At 36.5% G+C, this 14318-nt stretch overlaps 1 protein-coding gene across 4 annotated transcripts in view; it reads right to left on the bottom strand.

The window, feature by feature from the left end:
• Window positions 1-14318, bottom strand: part of LOC128642294 (uncharacterized) — a 92095-nt gene that overhangs the window by 55694 nt on the left and 22083 nt on the right. The window lies entirely within an intron of this gene.

Genomic DNA, 14318 nt, shown 5'->3' with positions numbered 1-14318 from the left:
ATCAGATCTATTTTTCTTCTGGTTCAGAAGGGTCAGTTCATGACCACCATAGATCTAAAGGATGCATACCTGCATATTCCCATCATCATTTGCCTTCCTGGAGAATAATTATCAGTTCATAGCTCTTCACTTTGGTTTGGCTATGGCTCAACAGATTTTAAAAAAGGTATTAGGAGCACTTCTTGCAGTAGTCAGACTGCAAGGTATTGCTGTGGTGCTTTGCTTGGATGATATTTTGGTTCAAGCGCATCTTCTCATTTAGAAAGCTATCATACAGGGACGCTACTTTGGTATCTTCGGTCTCATGGTTGTAAAGTTAATCTGGAAAAGAGTTTGCTCATTCCCAAAACAATAGTGTGCTTTCTAGGGACCATAATAGATTCTGTTTGTATGAACATTTTTCTCCTAGGATCAGCATCAGGAGAAGCTGCAATAAGCTTGCTGCCTTTTACAATCCACTCTTCGACCTTCAGTGGCTCATGGTGGCGGTTTCAGATGCTATTCCATTTGCCCGTTATCATCTGAGACCTCTACAGTTATGTATGCCGCCTAGACAATGGAATGGAAATCACACACACTTGTCTCAAATCATCAGTGTTGACCCAGTGACGAGAGGGTCTCTTTCTTGGTGGCTATCTCAGGAACCGTTCCTTCTTTGCAGATGTTTCCTGCATCCTTCCTGGGAAATTCTAACAATGGACGCAAGTTTAATAGGCTGGGGAGCTGTGTGGGGTCCTCTGAGGGCTCAGGGGACCTGGCGATCAGAAGACATGAGTCTCCCCATCAACATTCTAGAACTAATGGCTATATTCAATGCACTACAGGCATGGCCTCAATTACGTTCTGTCTGGTTTATTTGATTTCATTTGGACAACATCACAACAGTGGTCTACATCAACCACCAGGTAGGAGCCCGCTGTTGAAGGAATTTCCTAATACTACAGTGGGTGGAGACTTACCATTGTCAAATATCAGCTATCCAGATTTCGTCGTGGACAATTGGGAAGCAGATTTTCTAAATAGACAGACTCTGCACTCCGGAGAGTGGACTCTCAACCTGGAGGTGTTCAATAAGATCACCCTCAGGAGATAGACCTCATGACTTCTCGTCTCAATGCCAAACTGCCAAGATACAGATCTAGGTCAAGGGATCCTCAAGCGGAGTTGGTGGACGGGTTAGGAGTTTCATGGAACTTCAATCTAGTATATCTTTTTCCTCCAATTGTCCTTCTTCCTTGAGTCATAGCTTGAATTTCAGCAATACTGTTAGCTCCACACCAGACTTGGTATGCAGATCTAGTGAAAATGTCTTCTGCTCCTCCGTGGCGGTTACCTCAGAGGTCGGATCTTTTTACACAGGGTCCGTTCTTTTATTAAAATCTTTGACACCATTGACCATCCCCTTCTCCTACGGACTCTCAGCTCCCTTGGTCTCTCTGACACTGCCCTTTCCTGGATCCACTCTTATCTCTCTAATAGATCCTTTTCTGTCTCCTTTGCTGGCGACTCCTCCTCTCCATTGCCTCTGTCTGTTGGAGTACCTCAAGACTCTGTTCTGGGTCCTCTACTCTTCTCTATTTATACTTCCTCACTGGGTAAACTTATCAGTAGCTATGGTTTCAACTACCACCTCTATGCTGATGATACTCAGATCTACCTATCCACCCCTTCACTCTCTCCTTCTGTCCTTTCTCACATCAGTGTCTGCTTATCTGGCATTTCTTCTTGGATGGCCTCTCACCACCTAAAAATCAATATTTCCAAGACTGAGCTCCTTCTAATCCCCCCTCTAATTCTACCCCGGTTCCTAACTTTTAAATCACTGTTGGTGACACCACTATCTCTCCATCACCTCAAGTCCGCTGCCTAGGAGTTACACTTGACTCCAATCTGTCCTTCATACCCCACATCCAATTGCTCTCTTCCTCCATTCGCAACCACCTACGCAATATCTCCAAAATTCATCAGTTTCTGAGTGCTGAAACTACTAAACAGCTAATCCACTCCCTGGTAATCTCCCAACTAGACTACTGTAATAACCTACTAACTGGCCTCCCTCTCTCCCACCTCTCCCCTCTTCAATCCATCCTAAATGCATCTGCTAGGCTAATCCACCTCTCCCGACGCTCTGTATCTGCTGCACCTCTCTGCGGGTCCCTTCACTGGCTACCCATCCACAGTAGAATTAAATTCAAAATTCTCATCCTGACCTTCAAAGCCCTTACCAACGCAGCCCCCCCTACCTGTCCTCACTCATCAACAAATATACTCCAGCCCACCCCATAAGATCCAACAATGACCTGATCCTTGCATTTTCTACCATCACCTCCTCCCATGCTAGGCTACAGGACTTCTCTCGTGCAGCACCAACCATCTGGAATGCACTTCCTAGAGCTGTCAGACTCTCCCCTAACCTTTCCACCTTTAAATGCTCCCTAAAGACCTTTCTGTTCATGGAAGCCTATCTCCAAACCAGTAACAAATTAATTCCACTTGCCTAATTGCTGCCCCAATCTAACTCCACACTAACATCATTCTCACCTTTGCAGTCCCCACCTCCTGTTTCTCACCCTCCTACCCATCTAGATTGTAAGTTCCCACGGGAACAGGGCCCTCAATTCCCCTGTATTTGTTTGTTAAACTTTGTTTGGTGTCTTTTATATTGTATTATACTTTTATTTTTGTACCCATGGACAGCGCTGCGGAATCTGTTGGCGTTTTATAAATAAAGAATAATAATAATAATATTCTCTGAGACTGGCTGCATGGAGATTGAATTCCTAGTTTTTACTCGGAAAGGATTTTCAGAGACTGTTGGTTTAGACCAGGAAGCCAGTCACCAGGCGTATTTACCACAAAGTGTAAAGAACTTATCTGTCTTGGTGTGTGGAATGGGGTTCCGTTGGCATAGGGTGAAGACCTCGTAGATTCTTCAATTTCTTCAGGATGATTTAGAGAAAGGCCTGTCAGCTAGTTCTCTTAAGGGGCATGTTTCTGCTCTTTCAGTTTTGTTACATAAGTGTGTGTGTGTGTGTGTGTAGGTATAAATATGTGCGACTCCGGTTTTTATGGCGGTATTGGTATCACATATATGGCGCCGCATATAAATGTGGCGCATATATTTCACCCATCGCCCACAATTTTTACTCTTATAAGCTATCATATAACTGCATCGCAAATCTGTATCACTTATTCAGCGCAAGGACTTACGCAGCGAAAATGGAGAAATTTGACTCCATTTTCACCTCGCCACACATAGGCAGATGCAGCAAGTATGTGAGAACCGTAACCCCCTGAAAATAGTAACTAACACCTACCGCATGAGCAATATCTATCTACCTGTCAACCGCCAACTCCCACCGCAATAACTAAATAAATGTATTAACCCCTTGTCCACCAACCCCCACATCACAAACTACCTAATGAATGTATTAACCCCTAAACCGCCAACCCCCCACAACGCAATATACTTAATAAAATTATTAACCCCTAATCTGCCATTCATCCACAACGCCAACTACCTATCAACACTATTAACCCCTAATCCACCAAACCCTCACATCACAATAAACCTAATTAATCTATTAACTCCTAAACCGCCAAACCCCCACAATGCAAAAAACTAATTTAATTACTAAGCCCCCTAACCTAACACCCACTAAATTAATTCCAAATTACATAAAATATTAAAATACTAAATTACAATTAGAATAAAAAATCCTAACAGTACTTAAAAAAATAAATTTAAGATTAAATTAAAATAAATTAATCTAAAATTACCAAAAACAAAAAAGTCTAACATTATAGAAAATAATTTTTTTTGTAATCAAAAATAAAAAATTAAACCTAATCCCTATGAAAATAAATAAGCCCCCCAAAATAAAAACACCCCCTAATCTAGTGCTAAACTACAAATAGCCCTTAAAATGGCCTAGTTAAACATTTTTTTTGCATTTAAATTTTTTTTAAGTCCCCCCCTAACAGTAAACCCCCCCACCCACCAAACTCCCCAAAATAAATAAACCTAACATTAAAAAAAACTAAACTACCCATTGTCCCTATAAGGGCACTTGTATGGGCATTCAGCTCTTTTACTGCCCTTAAAAGGGCATTCAGCTCTTTTACAAAGGCCCATTAAAATCCTAATCTAAAAAAAAAAAAATCCCCCAAAAATAAAAACAATCCTAACGCTAACCCCCAAATAGGTACTCACCGTTCCTGAAGTCCAGCTGAGAAAGTCTTCTTTCAAGCGGCAATATCTTCTTCCGGAGCAGGGACCTCTTCTATCTTCAGCCAGGACCAAGCCGGCACAGAGCCGCAGAACTGAAGACCGGCGACCGCAGAGCCATGGCGTGTGGAGATCCTCTTTGTACGATTACCGCCGTACACTGAATAGTGAATTCAAGGTACCCGTTTAAATATGGGGTACCTCGAATTCCTATTGGCTGAAAAATTCAAATCAGCCAATAGGATGAGAGCTACTGAAATCCTATTGGCTGATTTCAACAGTATATATGTTAATATGTGTATACATATGTATTTATGTGTATATATATATATATATATATATATATATATATATATATATATATATATATATATATATATATAAAAAAATATATATATATATATATACACTATAATTGCATTTGTAATGTCTGTCGCCGTCGGAAGTTGCACACGCATCCTCAATGGAATGTTACAGTGAATTTCACTTTCACTTGCTCTCATGCTATTGGCTAATTTAAATAGCCAATAGGATTTGAGTAGCTTTCATACTATTGACTGATTTGAATTGGAAGAATCAAATCAGCCAATAGGAATTCAAGGGACGCCATCTTTAATCACGTACCTTGAATTCACTATTCAGTGTACGGCGGAGATCGTACGAAGAGGATCCTCCACGCTCCATGGCTCCGTGGTCGCCGGTCTTTAGTTCCAGGGTCGCCAGTCTTCAGCTCCACGGTCTTCAGTCTTCAGCATCGCTCCATGCAGGATGTTCCTGGAAGAAGAAGAGGTTGCACTTGGAAGAAGACTTCACCGCCTGGAACAGGACCTTCTCCGCCGGACTTCAGGAACCATGAGTGCTAACCTGGGGGGGGGGGGGGCATTTGTTTTATTTAGATTAGGGATGGGCAGAAAAAGAGCTAAATGCCCTTTTAAGGGCAATGCCCAAACAAATGCCCTTTTTCAGGGCAATGGGTAGTTTAGGTTTTTTAGTGTTAGGTTCTTTTATTTTGGGGGTGGGGGGTTTAATGTTAGGTGGGACTTTGTATATTTTTAGTAAAAGAGCTGATTATCTTGGGGCAATGCCCTGCAAAAAGCCCTTTTAAGGGCTACTGGTAGTTTATTATTAGAGTGGGGGGGGGTTGTTTTTATTTTCATAGGGATTAGGTTTAATTTTGTTAAATTTGGTAATTAGATTTTTTTATTTTCTGTAATGTTAGCGTTTTTTTTATTTTTTGTAACTTTAGAATGTATTAGTTTAGGTAATTTGGCTTTATTTAATGGGGTGTTAGGTTAGGGGTTGTTAGGTTAGGGGGTGTTAGGTTAGTGTACTGTACTTAGTTATTTAAATAGTTATTTGCATTGTGGGTTTTGGCGGTTTAAAGGGTTAATAAGTTAAATAGGTTTATTGCGATGTAGGGGTTTTGTAGTTTAGGGGTTAATATGGTAAATAGGTTTATTGCAATGTAGGGGTTTTGCAGTTTAGGGGTTAATAGGGTAAATAAGTTTATTGCGATGTAGGGGTTTTGCGGTTTAGGGGTTAATAGGGTAAATAGGTTTATTGCGATGTGGGATTTTTGCGGTTTAGGGGTTAATAATATATTTAAAATAGTAGTCCATTAAAATTAAAGTATTGCTACACCTGTAGCTTAAATAATTATATAAAAGAACAGTTACAAAATAGGTTGTTTCTACACCTGTAGTTTAAAAAATAATTAGAGTGCCCTCTGGGCAGGCTTATTGACTAATATATATATATACGTATATGTTAATATGTGTGTACATATGTATTTATGTCTGTGTATATATATATATATATACTGTATGTGTGTGTGCAAATATGTATTATGTCTGTATAAATATATACATACCAAATGCAAGTGAGCCCAGCACTCTTTAACTCAGACAACCACCGTGGTGCTCCTCAAAATGAGTATGTATGCTGAAAAGTAGGAAAAGCACTCTTCCGGATTTAACAGAGAAAATACATTTATTGTATTAACGTTTTCAGGGTTGCCCCCGTCCTCAGTACTGTATCTAAGTACGGGGGCAACCCCCGAAAATGTTAATACAATAAATGTCTTTTCTCTGTTAAATCCGGAAGAGTGCTTTTCCTACTTTTCAGAATATATATATATATATATATGTTAATATGTGTGTACATATGTATTTATGTCTGTATATATGTATTTATAGTAAATATTTCCTTTTCTTATGTTTTGCACATAGCATAATTATGTTCTATGTATTTGTAAATAGAAATTCTTATATGTCTATATATAAATAGCGCTCCACTTGTAATCTGGCCCAAAATGTCTTATCATGATGTGTTACTTCATTACTGATATGTGCGTGTGTAGTGTGTATTCATAGTGTTTGTTTAGTGTGTATCTAGTGAGTCTAACATATCTATGGTTTGTGTAGTGTGTGTTTATAGTGTTTGTTTAGTGTGTGAGAACAAAAAGAGGGGGTCCAATGGCACTACTGGAACATAAATGAGAACTACTGCCCTATCAGAGGGATCCACAGGTATAATAACCTGAACTCCGGGGTTGGTGCTGTGTATTATAGAAAGTACAATTGCTAAGCTTGAGGGGAGTGGACACCCACCTCAACAAGAATACATATATAGCACTCCTGAGTTCTATCACATAAATAGTATCAACCGATATAACTGTTCACAATAAACTACTGTCCAATAGTATGGCTATTATTAACAAATGGGTCAAGATAGATGGAAGTGAGAAAAAGCACATTAAAATATAACTTTTATTCATACTGTGTTAAAAATGTGCACAAACATACACATGACACACAATTTAAAACTACGGATAGGGGGGACATGGATCTGCGTGTCAACCAGATAGATAATAATAGTAATAGTGAATAATACTAAAGGTATAGCAAACTAGATGTCCAAATCTCATCAGAGAATTAATTGTGAATATTGCTATACATACTGGTGAGTAGCTAATACTCCTGATTATGTAAAAATGGATTTCAGTGACTGAAGTGTGACTCAGACATTGATGCACACAAATTAGTGTAATAAATATTACTTGACTGATGAGTATTACAACATAAATACACAAATAAGGTTAATAAATCAATGAAACTCTTCATCAGGATGTAGAGGATTAGATGTGCAATTTTAATTGTACATGGTGGGCAAGCTCATATTAGTGCACAACCGCACAGTGTGTTAATAGAGTTGCAGTAGATACCAGCTGATTAGAAGTATTCTGTACAAGTCCCTAAATATTTACAACTGATATTGGTACGCTGCAGTACAGAGTTATATGTTGACTGTATCGCTTGCGTTGTCACCACCTTCTATATTCATTCCCACCAAACATTATGTGTGTATGTGAGAGTATACTCAAGTTCACTAAATCAATATCAGCAACAATAATTAGATGCTACAGGTTGATGGTTCTCATACCAGAGAAAAATCTTACTAACTGTTGAATATCAGGTCTATTTATAGTGTCTGCAGTCAGTGTGCTGCATGATGTGAGAACGTAATCATTTGTGATTAGAGTCGGCTCTATGTGCGACTTCTGCAGCCAATGTGCTGCTTATAATGTAGACCTATTAGTTATTATAATAAATTCGATTATACTAGGTGGGAGGTAAATTATAGGTTTACCACAGTGATATAAATCTGATAGTTTCAATACTTGCTCAGTAAGAGCTATCAGTATAGGTTCGGTATTATTTTTGTTATTGACATATGTATGTTGTCACTGAATATCTATGCTTCACTTATGTAACTGAATTGTTACCTCCGTTTGAAGTGGTTTTACATAGACCTTATATAAGTGAATTTATTATTTAGTTGTATCAAAAACAACACCGTAACTGAGATGATAGGGATTGAAGTTTAAATACCAAAATTAATCACCACTCCACTCGTGAACTGCATATGCTCACACTATTTTTGTAGTCAACCCGCTACATAATATAACATGAAGGTTGAGAGTTCAAAAGAATAATAAGAGTCATCACTCACAATGTGAGTCGGATTTATTTATAACATCTATAATCAACGTGCTGCTTGTTGTAAAGACCTTAATGTTATTACAATAAATTTGATTATACTTGGTGGGAGGTGAGTTGCTGGTTTCCCGCTTGTGATACAAGTCTGATAGTTTCAATATTTGCTCAGTGAGGGTTAACAATATAGATTCAGTATTGAATTTATTATTGACATATATACGTTGTTACTTTGTATCTATGCTTCACTATGTGTAACTAAATTGTTACCACCGTTAGGAGTGACTATAAATAAACCTTACACAAGTGAGTTTATTAATTGATTGTATCAGAAGTTGCACCGTTACTGGGATGATAGAGATTAAGGTTTAAATACCAAAGTAATCACCACTCCATTCGTGAACTAAATTCGCTCACTATATTTGCAGTCAACACGCTGCATGATGTAATATAAAGGTTGATAGTTCCGAGAATACTAACAGTCATTACTCATAATGTAAACCGGATTTATTTGTAGCATCTATAATCAGCGTGCTGCATATTGAAATTAGCTCTGTGTGAATCAATATGAGTAAATGTGCTGCACGCTGAAAGACTGAGTAACAAACACACTCAATTAAACTGAGGAAATAGATGTAAATGAAACTAATTTGTGTGCATCAATGTCTGAGTCACACTTCAGTCACTGAAATCCATTTTTACATAATCAGGAGTATTAGCTACTCACCAGTATGTATAGCAATATTCACAATTAATTCTCTGATGAGATTTGGACATCTAGTTTGCTATACCTTTAGTATTATTCACTATTACTATTATTATCTATCTGGTTGACACGCAGATCCATGTCCCCCCTATCCGTAGTTTTAAATTGTGTGTCATGTGTATGTTTGTGCACATTTTTAACACAGTATGAATACAAGTTATATTTTAATGTGCTTTTTCTCACTTCCATCTATCTTGACCCATTTGTTAATAATAGCCATACTATTGGACAGTAGTTTATTGTGAACAGTTATATCGGTTGATACTATTTATGTGATAGAACTCAGGAGTGCTATATGTGTATTCTTGTTGAGGTGGGTGTCCACTCCCCTCAAGCTTAGCATTTGTTTAGTGTGTGTGTCTAGTGAGTGTAACATATCTATGGTTTGTGTAGTGTGTATTTATAGTGTTTGTTTAGTGTGTGTGTGTAGTGAGTGTAACATATCTATGGTTTGTGTAGTCTGTATTCGTAGTGTTTGTTTAGTGAGTGTAATATATCTATGGTTTGTGTAGTGTGTATTCATAGTGTTTGTTTAGTGTGTGTGTTTAGTAAGTGTAACATATCTATGGTTTGTGTAGTGTGCATTTATAGTGTTTGTTTAGTGTGTGTCTAGTGAGTGTAACATATCTATGGTTTGTGTAGTGTGTATTCATAGTGTTTGTTTAGTGTGTGTCTATTGAGTGTAACATATATATGGTTTGTGTAGTGTGTATTCATGGTGTTTGTTTAGTGTGTGTCTAGTGAGTGTAACATATCTATGGTTTGTGTAGTGTGTATTCATAGTGTTTGTTTAGTGTGTGTCTAGTGAGTATAACATATCTATGGTTTGTGAAGTGTGTATTCATAGTGTTTCTTTAGTGTGTGTCTAGTGAGTATAACATATCTATGGTTTGTGTAGAGTGTATTTGTAGTGTTTGTTTAGTGTGTGTCTAGTGAGTGTAACATATCTATGGTTTGTGTAGTCTGTATTCATAGCGTTTGTTTAGTGTGTGTCTAGTGAGTGTAACATATCTATGGTTTGTGTAGTGTGTATTCATAGTGTTTGTTTAGTGTGTGTCTAGTGAGTGTAACATATCTATGGTTTGTGTAGTGTGTATTCACAGTGTTTGTTTAGTGTGTGTCTAGTGAGTGTAACATATCTATGGTTTGTGTAGTGTGTATTCATAGTGTTTGTTTAGCATGTGTCTAGTGAGTGTAATATATCTATGGTTTGTGAAGTGTGTATTTATAGTGCTTGTTTAGTGTGTGTCTAGTGAGTGTAACATATCTATGGTTTGTGTAGTGTGTATTTATAGTGTTTGTTTAGTGTGTGTCTAGTGAGTGTAATATATCTATGGTTTGTGTAGTGTGTATTCATAGTGTTTGTTTAGTGTGTGTCTAGTGAGTGTAACATATCTATGGTTTGTGTAGTGTGTATTTATAGTGTTTGTTTAGTGTGTGTCTAGTGAGTGTAACATATCTATGGTTTGTGTAGTGTGTATTTATAGTGTTTGTTTAGTGTGTGTCTAGTGAGTGTAAAACATCTATGGTTTGTGTAGTGTGTATTTATAGTGTTTGTTTAGTGTGTGTCTAGTCAGTGTAACATATCTATGGTTTGTATAGTGTGTATTCATAGTGTTTAGTGTGTGTCTAGTGAGTGTAACATATCTATGGTTTGTGTAGTCTGTATTCATAGTGTTTGTTTAGTGGGTGTCTAGTGAGTGTAACATCTATGGTTTGTGTAGTGTGTATTCATGGTGTTTGTTTAGTGTGTGTCTAGTGAGTGTAACATATCTATGGTTTGTGTAGTGTGTATTCATAGTGTTTGTTTAGTGTGTATCTAGTGAGAATAACATATATATAGTTTGTGTAGTCTGTATTCATAGTGTTTAGTGTGTGTCTAGTGAGTGTAACATATCTATGGTTTGTGTAGAGTGTATTTATAGTGTTTATTTAGTGTGTGTCTAGAGAGTGTAACATCTATGGTTTGTGTAGTGTGTATTCATAGTGTTTTTTAGTGTGTGTCCAGTGAGTGTTAAATATCTATGGTTTGTGTAGTGTGTATTCATAGTGTTTGTTTAGTGATTGTAACATATCTATGGTTTGTGTAGTATGTATTCATAGTGTTTGTTTAGTGTGTGTCTAGTGAGTGTAACATATCTATGGTTTGTGTAGTATGTATTCATAGTGTTTGTTTACTGTGTGTCTAGTGAGTGTAACATATCTATGGTTTGTGTAGTGTGTATTTATAGTGTTTGTTTAGTGTGTGTCTAGTGAGTGTAATATATCTATGGTTTGTGTAGTGTGTATTTATAGTGTTTGTTTAGTGTGTGTCTAGTGAGTGTAACATATCTATGGTTTGTGTAATCTGTATTCATAGTGTTTGTTTAGTGTGTGTCTAGTGAGTGTAACATATCTATGGTTTGTGTAGTGTGTATTCATAGTGTTTCTTTAGTGTTTGTCTAGTGAGTATAACATATCTATGGTTTGTGTAGTGTGTATTTATAGTGTTTATTTAGTGTGTGTCTAGTGAGTGTAACATATCTATGGTTTGTGTAGTGTGTATTTATAGTGTTTGTTTAGTGTGTGTCTAGTGAGTGTAACATATCTATGGTTTGTGTAGTGTGTATTTATAGTGTTTGTTTAGTGTGTGTCTAGTGAGAATAACATATATATGGTTTGTGTAGTGTGTATTTATAGTGTTTGTTTAGTGTGTGTCTTGTCAGTGTAACATATCTATGGTTTGTGTAGTGTGTATTTATAGTGTTTGTTTAGTGTGTGTCTAGTGAGTGTAACATATCTATGGTTTATGTAGTGTGTATTTATAGTGTTTGTTTAGTGTGTGTCTTGTCAGTGTAACATATCTATGGTTTGTGTAGTGTGTATTTATAGTGTTTGTTTAGTGTGTGTCTAGTGAGAATAACATATCTATGGTTTATGTAGTGTGTATTCATAGTGTTTGTTTACTGTGTGTCTAGTGAGTGTAACATATCTATGGTTTGTGTAGTGTGTATTTATAGTGTTTGTTTAGTGTGTGTCTAGTGAATGTAACATATCTATGGTTTGTGTAGTGTGTATTTATAGTGTTTGTTTAGTGTGTGTCTAGTGAGTGTAACATATCTATGGTTTGTGTAGTGTGTATTCATAGTGTTTGTTTAGTGTGTGTCTATTGAGTGTAACATATATATGGTTTGTGTAGTGTGTATTCATGGTGTTTGTTTAGTGTGTGTCTAGTGAGTGTAACATATCTATGGTTTGTGTAGTGTGTATTCATAGTGTTTGTTTAGTGTGTGTCTAGTGAGTATAACATATCTATGGGTTGTGAAGTGTGTATTCATAGTGTTTCTTTAGTGTGTGTCTAGTGAGTATAACATATCTATGGTTTGTGTAGAGTGTATTTGTAGTGTTTGTTTAGTGTGTGTCTAGTGAGTGTAACATATCTATGGTTTGTGTAGTCTGTATTCATAGCGTTTGTTTAGTGTGTGTCTAGTGAGTGTAACATATCTATGGTTTGTGTAGTGTGTATTCATAGTGTTTGTTTAGTGTGTGTCTAGTGAGTGTAACATATCTATGGTTTGTGTAGTGTGTATTCACAGTGTTTGTTTAGTGTGTGTCTAGTGAGTGTAACATATCTATGGTTTGTGTAGTGTGTATTCATAGTGTTTGTTTAGCATGTGTCTAGTGAGTGTAATATATCTATGGTTTGTGAAGTGTGTATTTATAGTGCTTGTTTAGTGTGTGTCTAGTGAGTGTAACATATCTATGGTTTGTGTACTGTGTATTTATAGTGTTTGTTTAGTGTGTGTCTAGTGAGTGTAATATATCTATGGTTTGTGTAGTGTGTATTCATAGTGTTTGTTTAGTGTGTGTCTAGTGAGTGTAACATATCTATGGTTTGTGTAGTGTGTATTTATAGTGTTTGTTTAGTGTGTGTCTAGTGAGTGTAACATATCTATGGTTTGTGTAGTGTGTATTTATAGTGTTTGTTTAGTGTGTGTCTAGTGAGTGTAAAACATCTATGGTTTGTGTAGTGTGTATTTATAGTGTTTGTTTAGTGTGTGTCTAGTCAGTGTAACATATCTATGGTTTGTATAGTGTGTATTCATAGTGTTTAGTGTGTGTCTAGTGAGTGTAACATATCTATGGTTTGTGTAGTGTGTATTCATAGTGTTTGTTTAGTGGGTGTCTAGTGAGTGTAACATCTATGGTTTGTGTAGTGTGTATTCATGGTGTTTGTTTAGTGTGTGTCTAGTGAGTGTAACATATCTATGGTTTGTGTAGTGTGTATTCATAGTGTTTGTTTAGTGTGTATCTAGTGAGAATAACATATATATGGTTTGTGTAGTCTGTATTCATAGTGTTTAGTGTGTGTCTAGTGAGTGTAACATATCTATGGTTTGTGTAGAGTGTATTTATAGTGTTTATTTAGTGTGTGTCTAGAGAGTGTAACATCTATGGTTTGTGTAGTGTGTATTCATAGTGTTTTTTAGTGTGTGTCCAGTGAGTGTTAAATATCTATGGTTTGTGTAGTGTGTATTCATAGTGTTTGTTTAGTGATTGTAACATATCTATGGTTTGTGTAGTATGTATTCATAGTGTTTGTTTAGTGTGTGTCTAGTGAGTGTAACATATCTATGGTTTGTGTAGTATGTATTCATAGTGTTTGTTTACTGTGTGTCTAGTGAGTGTAACATATCTATGGTTTGTGTAGTGTGTATTTATAGTGTTTGTTTAGTGTGTGTCTAGTGAATGTAACATATCTATGGTTTGTGTAGTGTGTATTTATAGTGTTTGTTTAGTGTGTGTCTAGTGAGTGTAATATATCTATGGTTTGTGTAGTGTGTATTTATAGTGTTTGTTTAGTGTGTGTCTAGTGAGTGTAACATATCTATGGTTTGTGTAGTCTGTATTCATAGTGTTTGTTTAGTGTGTGTCTAGTGAGTGTAACATATCTATGGTTTGTGTAGTGTGTATTCATAGTGTTTCTTTAGTGTTTGTCTAGTGAGTATAACATATCTATGGTTTGTGTAGTGTGTATTTATAGTGTTTGTTTAGTGTGTGTCTAGTGAGTGTAACATATCTATGGTTTATGTAGTGTGTATTTATAGTGTTTGTTTAGTGTGTGTCTAGTGAGTGTAACATATCTATGGTTTGTGTAGTGTTTATTTATAGTGTTTGTTTAGTGTGTGTCTAGTGAGAATAACATATATATGGTTTGTGTAGTGTGTATTTATAGTGTTTGTTTAGTGTGTGTCTTGTCAGTGTAACATATCTATGGTTTGTGTAGTGTGTATTTATAGTGTTTGTTTAGTGTGTGTCTAGTGAGTGTAACATATCTATGGTTTATGTA

This window comes from Bombina bombina, chromosome 11, assembly GCF_027579735.1.
Source record: "Bombina bombina isolate aBomBom1 chromosome 11, aBomBom1.pri, whole genome shotgun sequence".
NCBI classification, from domain to species: domain Eukaryota; kingdom Metazoa; phylum Chordata; class Amphibia; order Anura; family Bombinatoridae; genus Bombina; species Bombina bombina.
Note: the sequence above shows the minus strand (reverse complement) of the source record. Positions and strands in the feature narration are given on the sequence as shown.